The 9,319-nt window shown below is 43.5% G+C and overlaps 1 protein-coding gene across 1 annotated transcript in view; it reads left to right on the top strand.

Annotated features, from left to right (window-relative positions):
• The first annotated feature begins 254 nt into the window (after positions 1 to 254).
• LOC130406651 (probable ATP-dependent RNA helicase ddx6) overlaps positions 255 to 9,319 on the top strand; it is a 46,561-nt gene continuing 37,496 nt past the window's right edge. Inside the window, exon 1 of the mRNA XM_056612325.1 lies at positions 255 to 743. The gene's annotated coding sequence lies outside the window, so the exon portion shown is untranslated. The remainder of the gene's footprint in view (positions 744 to 9,319) is intronic.

Below are 9,319 nucleotides of genomic sequence, written 5' to 3'. Positions count from 1 at the left end.
TTGTGATGTGGAAATGTCGGTGTGCTGCTGCAGTTGAATGTGCACAACAGGGTAGTATTAAGGAGACAACGCTTTCATCGACTGATTAGTTAATTAATCCGTTTATTTGAATTCCCTAAACGACAGATTTCTATTCAGAGTAATAATATGGGTTTTACTGTATTTTCCAGTTTTTTGTCATATAATAAAAGACAGAACCTAGAGATTGACAACACATGTGTGTTCATTATTTTATTATTTCATTTTTTACATGTGATACATGTATATTTATGTTATTGTTCTATAGTTGTAGAATGTGGTGTAATGCCTCTTTCTGTCGATGACCAAGTCTGGCGTGTGATAACCATTACAGTGACATAGGAGAGTGCCTGTGGGGCCACGCCAATTATTGTCCGTGTCTGTGTGTGTTAGTGATATTCAATGGACTCCCGGTGAAACGCATCGTCCTGCCCTCTTTTATATCTCCAAGAAAGAGTGGGGAGTCATGAACCGCTGCAAGGTGACGCGTCCTCCGTCAAAAATCGAAACTTCAACCTAAAAGGAGAAAGAAAGGTTTTTTTCTTAAACACCAGCCATTTAACCATTGGACTCCTCGTCGACTATCACTGGGACCATCTTGCGCAGTAGTATACTACGGGCGGAGTGAGAGAGTGGTAGCGGCGGACACTTCGGGGAATGTCGGCCGGCCGTCAGTCTCTGACATCGGCCTCTCTCGTCTCAAGACAGCGGCGGCGTAACAGCGGGTTGAGTAGCCATCATTTCTAAAAAAAAAAAAAAAAAAAAGAACTACTGTTAGCATAAATGCTGTGGCTTCTCTTGTTTCATTTGATCGCTTTTTTCGTGAAACGGTGTACATGTTAACTTTCTGTTCCCAAAAGTCTCCGTTAAACAAAGTTTAAAGCCCCGTTAGCTAGCGTCGGTTGACGGCGACGTCAGTGTACCTAGCGCTTAGCATGCTACGTTAGCCGCTAGCTCCAGTCTTCACTTAATGATTACTGGTGGAGGGGAGGGGGGGGTGACACATCACATCACATCATGGGGGTGGGGGGCATGTGACTTCTCATTACCCCCTCAACACGCATACACTTAATGTCCATCGTCATCGTCATTGCACTGGTTTTGTTTGTGCTTTATGCCACATTTCCCTTCCACATGTGTCAACAACAACTAACGTTACTACTACTAGCTAGGCGGCGAGCTAATGTGAGTGATAATGTGAACGCTTGCAGCTAAACGGCTAACTGAGACCCAGTGACAGGCTATACATGACCAGAGCTGTCACTCCTACCGTATACGTAGTCTAGCAACTCAGCCACAGGGATTCAACGACCATGCACTTACCGCCGCATGACATGACATGCAACTGTTGTTATTACCTGTGAATTATGATTTACGCGACTGCGCTTGTCTTCCCTCTCTGTCTCTCTCTTTTCTCTTTCACCTGTGCTCCTTCCAGCAATACTATTTTATACATTATTAATAGTCCCAGTAGCTATTGGGAGGCTAGAGTGCATTTGCTAACCACATGCCTAACAAAAAGGAAGAGAATATAAAATAGATGTACATTCTCTTGTCATGGACTTCGTGGTTGTGATGGAGTGGACTGGAGGTTGCTCCACGAAGGCTGTACGTCCACTTCAGGTTTCGTCACGTTTGAACACTGCTTGTTTCATTCTTTAACATATCAATACTTTTTTTTTTTACTGAATCTACAACTGAAATACACACACGCTGCTGTGTGCCTGTTGAATATGAGATGGCATAGGCTTTGCTTCAATTTGTTGAAGGGTAGTCTCAATGCAACCTCTGTCAATCAATCGTGTGTGTGTGTGTGTGTGTGTGTGTGTGTGTGTGTGTGTGTGTGTGTGTGTGTGTGTGTGTGTGTGTGTGTGTGTGTGTGTGTGTGTGTGTGTGTGTGTGTGTGTGTGTGTGTGTGTGTGTGTGTGTGTGTCAGATCCATCCCAGTCAGCTATATATAGCGGCTAACAGAGTTTGCAACTTGATCCAAATTTTCTTTGAGGGCTACAGACTCAAATCTGCTTACATGTAGACCTTTTAGGTTTAATATTGGGAAATATTCTGTTAGACTTGCAACCTATTAATTTGGGAATGCGGTGGGAATAAGTAGAATGCTCAAATATCAATTTTAATAAATTGTGGTTGATGGTAAGTGTGCTCATTGAATGAACTGGAAAAAATGGAGGTGTACCAAGGAAATTGGAGTTGAGTCGTTAAACCGACAGTTATTTCCCTAATTTCTAAACAAGCCAAGGCTACAGCCTGCATTTGATTTTGAGAATAGATTTGAATATTGGAACATACAGTGAAGCGTCAAAATAATGACCATAAGATATAAAAACGAAACAAGTCTAAACATGAAATAATTTGGTATCAAACTGATCCTTAATATTGCTGCCTTAATAGTGCACAATATAAATCTGCTGCTCTTCAGGTGGAAACCGTTGGCTATTGCAATTGGCATTATAAATATTTGTATGAATAATTACATTTTCTATTTGTTAAAATTGTTCCTTTGGCTTTATCTGGCCAAACCGCATTTGTATAGGTCTTGAGGGTTACATGACCCATGTTCAAATATGGGTTCTCACATTAGATGGTATTTTAAGTAATGTGGGTGGCATAATGGGTAAGTGTTTTGAAGTTCAGGTGGTGTTGGTGACGTCAGTGGTCAGTAAATGTCAATGGAGTGGTTTGCTCAGCCATGACTTATTTAGCAACACCAATGCAAGGTCGTCTTCTTTTCCATCTGCCTGGTTGGATCTCTGGTACCAACTAGTGCTGTTTGATGCGAGACCGTGTCACTCACCGCACCTTTGACACAGACGATTAGAAAAACCAGAGTAACCGCTAAAGGAAACTGCATTCAGCCATTTTATTCCCTCAGCTAGCACACTGACACTGCTAGGAGAAGCCCATGAAAACATTGAGATTTTTATTTTTATGAATTTGAATGAGAATTATAAGCAGTGTCTCTACCTGAAAGTCTCTGAATGAGTTGTGACATATGGCGGTCGACTCCGATGCAAGCAGAGCCCCAAGGTGGTGAACAGCTCGGCAAATATGTGTCTTATCTGGCCAGGTGATCTGAGAGCAGAGGGGTGAGTTACAGGGAGCTCCGCGAAGGCGAGCTATGAAAGAATAATGTGATATTGAGATCTTTTCCACCGTCGGGCTGGATGAGACCGTTCAGTGTGTTGCCACAAACTCCCAGCGAGAACAGTAGTTCCTCTTGAACTGTCGGCCTCGCGCTCTTGGCCTCTGCCGTGTTCTCCCGGGAACGAGAAGTTTTTAAAGATGTCACAGGGAGGGGAAATAGAATTTACCTCACAAAATAAAAATTTCTGAGGTGGTTTCTTTGTAAACCAAACAAAATATAAATTCCGAATGAGATTCAACAGCGGTGGTGGGATATCCACTCGGTACTACACCTATCAATTATCAAATCTTGAACGATTAATACACACCAATCGTTAATTCAGTCCCAACCCAAAAACCCTGTTTTACATGAAAATGTATTATTCTTCTCGGAACTATGAATTCCATTGGACTCCATAGATAAAGAAGTATTCTGATCTCAGTCAGATTATTGAGACACATTGATGTGTATCTTCTTCTAGCCACTATTACTATTTCGGACAATATCTTTTGCATCATAATTTGCATGATTTGCTTTGGGGCAAGGATTGGGTTCTAAAGTTCTGCCTGAACTTTGACAGGATGTCGCAGAACTGGCTCACCAGAGATGAGCACAACCACAATAGATAAATTAACATAACCTGAAGTGTTGCATCTTTTTTCCCCAATCAACTCTGATTCAGTTATGCAGATTTGGGTTACTTGGGTTTTTAGCAGAAAAGATATTTAGCAGTGATAATGTGGGGAGTACTGAGGTTAAAATCAGAAATTACCCTGGCAACATCAAATGGCAAGAGACAAACTGCTTGTTCCTTGCTGCGGATGACTCCAATATCTGAATCAAATTTAGACATAAACCCATTGTTTTCCCCCTTGTAATCAAAGTGACCTAACCTGCTTAACTATTTACCAAAGCATCAAATGCTTTTATCTAACCTGCAAAACTGAAGGCTTAAAGCAGTGCTTGAAACCACCGTTTCAGTAGAGGTGTGGATAAGTCCATCCTAAATGCCATCATACCAAAATACCTTATGCTCCTCACTCCCATCTACGCGAGTGGACGTGTTCCCGCGAGAATTGGCCTTTGAATTTTTCAAAGGTGCTGCAGATAATCAGACAGTAGAGTCTTAACGTGTGTACCCCTGCAGGTTGCCAATCGCCTGGTGTGAACCAACGACCCGACAGCCAGACAAGACTGATTGTCAAGACCAGTCTTGTTTACTGCCGAAGTCGGCCATGACTTTTCAAGTGGTCAAGTGTGCAGGAGCTATCCGTCCCTCTGCTCCGGTATTGCCTCCCAAATGCGCCTAGAAAGGGCAACTCTTACTGTAACGTACCATTCACATACAGATCCATACACCTTTCCCATATGAACTGCAGTCGTCATAATGGAAGTATTGGTGCATGTGGGGCGCCATTATGTTGGCATTTATGCTCATTTTAAGGCCAAACTTTATATTTCCGACAATATGTGTTGATTTAGTTACAGTTGGTTTATCCATGCATTTGACCTCCTATGCTCTTTTTTTTTTTTTTTTCATATTCATGGTTTCCTATTTTGTTACGGAAATATTCTTCCCAAGATGAGCTCATTCACTAGTGCAAGATTGGTTGTCTAATTTGAATAAATATATTTCTTCAGGGGCCAGTCCAATGCATAGGTGTGATTTAAAACCGTTCAAGACACTTTGCCTAAGAACGTTGGTGACCGGCTTAGATGATTTGCCTCGTCTTCCCATCTGCTACGGCCGGTAAAGTGTAGTTTACGAGGGCTTGCCGAGTTTGCCTGCGTTAGTTACACTAGTTATCAGTCCTCTTCTGAAGCCGAGATTAATGGTCGGTCATATTACGCACGTTGTGGCACCTTCCAGTCAGCCTGATTTCAGTTGCGAGGCTCATTCGTTGTAGCGACTGTAGATCCCTGCCCCCAGCGACATGATTGGTCAAAATAAATTTGAGGTTAAATAAGGTTTTGAGCTTGTCTACCATCAGACTTCAGATGTTAATCTAACGTCCGATTTGTGAGACTACTTCAACATTGACTGACATGGGAAACTTTGCTCATTAATGCGACGAGTTATTTCGTCTACCCCTGGCTGTAAGCTGTCATCCCCATAAACGATATGCAATTCATCACAATCCTTAAGACTCTTTCTCTCTCCACCAACAGAAACCGGTTAAACAACATTTTCCCGCCATAAACACATTCTGTCAACTGTCACAACCTTGGAAACAACATTCATCCAACGGCCACACATAAGCAGACCTGATACTTTCCATTTTGTGTGGCACTGAGCCTGGCTGTGTGTGTGTGTGTGTGTGTGTGTGTGTGTGTGTGTGTGTGTGTGTGTGTGTGTGTGTGTGTGTGTGTGTGTGTGTGTGTGTGTGTGTGTGTGTGTGTGTGTGTGTGTGTGTGTGTGTGTGTGTGCGTGTGCGCACGTGCGTGCGTGCGGACAGACCTATATTATCTGGTGGAAGTTTGACTCGGCTCCTTTTTAGTGTTGTTTGGTTATTTAACGCGCCGTCCAGGCTGGTGTTTGCTAAACACAAGTGTGTGCTAGAGAGTACAGGCAGTCTCTTCTCTCGCTGCCAGTCAGGGGTGTGTGAGCGCCGAGCGTTAAACAGAATGCCCTCTGTCCCTCCCGCCTACATAGGTTTTTTGTATTTCTTCCAGCTCTGTGTCGTACGGCCTCCCTTCTGTCTGCAGCTCGGGTCTTTTTCGCATTGCTCCAGTTGGCGCACTTCCCAGAATGTGTCGGAAAGGATACGACCCTCGACCTTTGACCCGCTGTACGGAATGAGCCTAGTGCTTCCTCCCGGTCCGCGGTGGGCCCAGTTACTGATGCGACCATGAAACGTAGGCCACACGCCCTTCATTTCTCCCGCGAGCCCACTCTGATTGGTGGATATTGCCTCAACCCGCCTACTTTGATCGCACACGTACACACACTATATGAGTTTTCTCTCCAACATTCTCGTCGAATGATGAGTTATTGCAAAGAGGGCATGAAATATTGTATGGCGTACATAGTAAAAGACTAGGCCTAACCCATTGTTATACTTCGTACCAAATGTTCACATTATGCTGTCTTTTCAGTTCTCACCAGTTTAAATTGAGATCTTGTTACCAGTTCTGGGTGTTACCAGATGAACTAGGTTTGTTAACAAATAAGGGCCGTACCAGTTCAACCACAATGGATTATCCCAGAGTTCTCTCTAGTTTGTTGAGCAGACCACTTGTTGCAACTTACCAGTTTGGCTTATTAACGGTTTGGCTTATTAACGGTTCACAAGATAGCTTAGGACTAGTTCATCATCATATTACCTTTGCGTGTTTGCCGCACGTTCATGGGGCCATGTCGTTTATCTGTGTCGACTAAAGCAAGATCTTTCTTGAAAGCTTTTGAAGGATGAATTGGACATAGCATTGAGAGACAGGAAATGTGTAAATATTGCTTTAGCGTCTTCATTATTCTACTATTCCAGCTTCTCTCGGTATACACAGCATTGCCAAGCCTATATTTACCTAGCTCCATGGCATGTTTTGTTGCCGCAGCAACCTGCCCCCCCTCCCCGACTCATGCCCCCCCGCCCCTCCAATGAGGTGATTCCTTGGCTGTCACCTGTGGGCTGTCCCACAATGCACAGCAATTTAACCTCGGCTTGTAGTCGTTCAGCACAGGAGCTTCTGGCACGGAGCACCCAGGAAAGGCTGAAGTTATGCAAATGTCCTCTGGAAAAACACATCACTGATGGGGCGCGTCTTTTCTTCAAGGAACCACAACTAGGAGAGCAGCCCCCTGCTGAGAACTCATCTAATGCTGAACAATGTGAGCATGTAGCGCCTGTGCCGTAGCTGAAGCTGACGGTGTCTGGGGTATTCTGCTCAGCTTAATGCTGTGATTTGTTTTCTGACCCTGTACGGCAGATTTTCTTGTTATCCTTCCTGCCTGATGCATCACCACGACAACAGGCTGCAGGAAAACAAACTGCATGCTGGGAGAGAAGAACAAAGGTGCGAGTGAAAAAGGGAGCGTGTAAAGATTGCCCTGGCGGGGAGTGGGAGAGGTGTGAAGTAGGTTTTATGAGAGCAGACCGGCTGGTTCAACGGTCACGCTGTGAGGAGATACTTTGAAAAGACTCATTAAGGTTTCCTTTCTTACATCTGAGGGGGAGAGAGAGGGCTTGTCTCTCGCTATGCTGCTCAACGCCAGAGAGACACTCTGCAGCCATGCCAGCTATCTCCACTCGCCCTGCTCTGTTTGGATTAGTACAAGAAATAACAAGATGTCCTTCACACAAACTGCACATTCATCACATTTGTTAGCGTTGATGAGACACAAATACGGATAGTGAAACCTTTGCCACACACCGGCGGCACGCTAAAAGCAAATCACGTAAATAACCTTGGATGAATCCCCCTGCTGATGCGTTTCAACCATCTTTTATATTAACGTTGGCCTCTTAAAAGTCAGGTCACTGAGCAATGAGTCCTGTATAGGCATTGATTTACCTCCACACGGTGACGTTTATATATTCAGCCGAAACCTCAATCGGAACAATTTGCGCCCTATAGAAACCGTCTGGGTTGGAGTGGCTGCTATTACGTATAAAGGCATGTTTTTCTGTAGACCTGGGGTGTGTTTTCCTCCTTCCCTTGAGAGCATTATTTTCTGTATCAATAAGCATCCGTCCATTTTAGTCATCCTCTTCTGAAAATAATAGCTTTTCATCCCCGAGCTATCAGACTCGACAAGTCTGCTAAGGCCTTAATATTAATAATTAGGTCTGTCTTCCTTGAGACTGTACTATTTATTCATGTTTGTGTTTTAAATATACTAATCACTATGGAATTCGCAACTTCTTTACGGAATCTTAATTCTCTTCTGTTCTCCACATTTCCCATATCAGAGGAATGTGTGGGTCTGATCATTTATGTATTTCCTTCTTAGCTACTTATTAAATTTTATTCTGCTCTGATCCAATCATCATTAACTATGCTAACTATGCCTTTTTTTTCTGTGGGGGTTTTCTCCACCACTTTGACAAGACCCCACATTTTTCTTGTTTCACTGTTCTGCAGATTATATAGTGTTAGTATATTCCTGTTGCTTACAGTGACCAGGCTGTCGAGCGTACTTCTTAACATCTCAAATCATCTTCTGGACTAACCCTGAATTCATCTTAATATTGCAACAAAAAATAAATTCCAATCCTTCCCGCATAATAGTCCTGTCATAGAGTGTCTTTGAATCTTTGGGCACATGTCCTCTTTGAGCAGACCTTGATTCTTTAGCCCAATGACCAAATCCTTGTGCAACACTATTTTCAGTATTTGGCATATATATCGCCAAAGTTAGGTTCTTCTGCCTTGGCCACAGATTTAAAGAAAGTCACGCAGACCTCTTATCTCTGTTGGCCTTGACAGCCTTTTACTCCCTGACCTGGCTCGTTCGAAAACTGATCCACCACTGATGGTTAGCCGAAGCATGGCTGGTTGCCTCAAACCACTACTGGTCCCTTCACCCGGGAAATTAAACTCCCGTTAGTTTGAATCTCCCTTTAACCCGGATGCCTGTTGCTTTTAGGATTGATTCTTTTTCTTACTCTTGCACTTCTCTTGAACCAATTTCTAAGTTCAGGCAGGAGCTCCTCTACAGCTTCCGCATGAGCCAGGTTATGCAGGCTAAGTAAGATCCTATGGCACCGCTGGCTGTTCCAGGGTCTTGGCCATAAAAAAACTGAAGGAGACAGCGTTTTATGTTTTTATACTCCCTCACAGTCTGCTCCTGGAGACCCTGCTTGCACAGCCGGTTCCCTTCGACACATTTTCTCAGACACATCTTTACAGAAGAGCTTTGGATCTATGAAGATCTGTGATCATCCCCATTCATGTTACTCTTGATCACATTATACCCTGAATCCATTCATTTTTGTTCTTGTTACGCCTATTGTATCATTTGTGATCATTTCGGATGTTGGATGTAAGGCACCTTGTTGCAATGATTGGCATTAGTCGCTTGGATGTTTCTCTACGCTTCATGTATAGAAATAGCTCCATGTGCTGTGTTTAAAGTGCAAAAAAGATGAGAACTGTTCTCTGTGTGTGTGTGCGCGTGTGTGTGTTTTGTGTTTGTGACATGCTCCCGCAAAACAGGTGATT

Source organism: Gadus chalcogrammus, chromosome 16 (genome assembly GCF_026213295.1).
Source record: "Gadus chalcogrammus isolate NIFS_2021 chromosome 16, NIFS_Gcha_1.0, whole genome shotgun sequence".
Taxonomy (NCBI): Eukaryota; Metazoa; Chordata; class Actinopteri; order Gadiformes; family Gadidae; genus Gadus; species Gadus chalcogrammus.
Note: the sequence above shows the minus strand (reverse complement) of the source record. Positions and strands in the feature narration are given on the sequence as shown.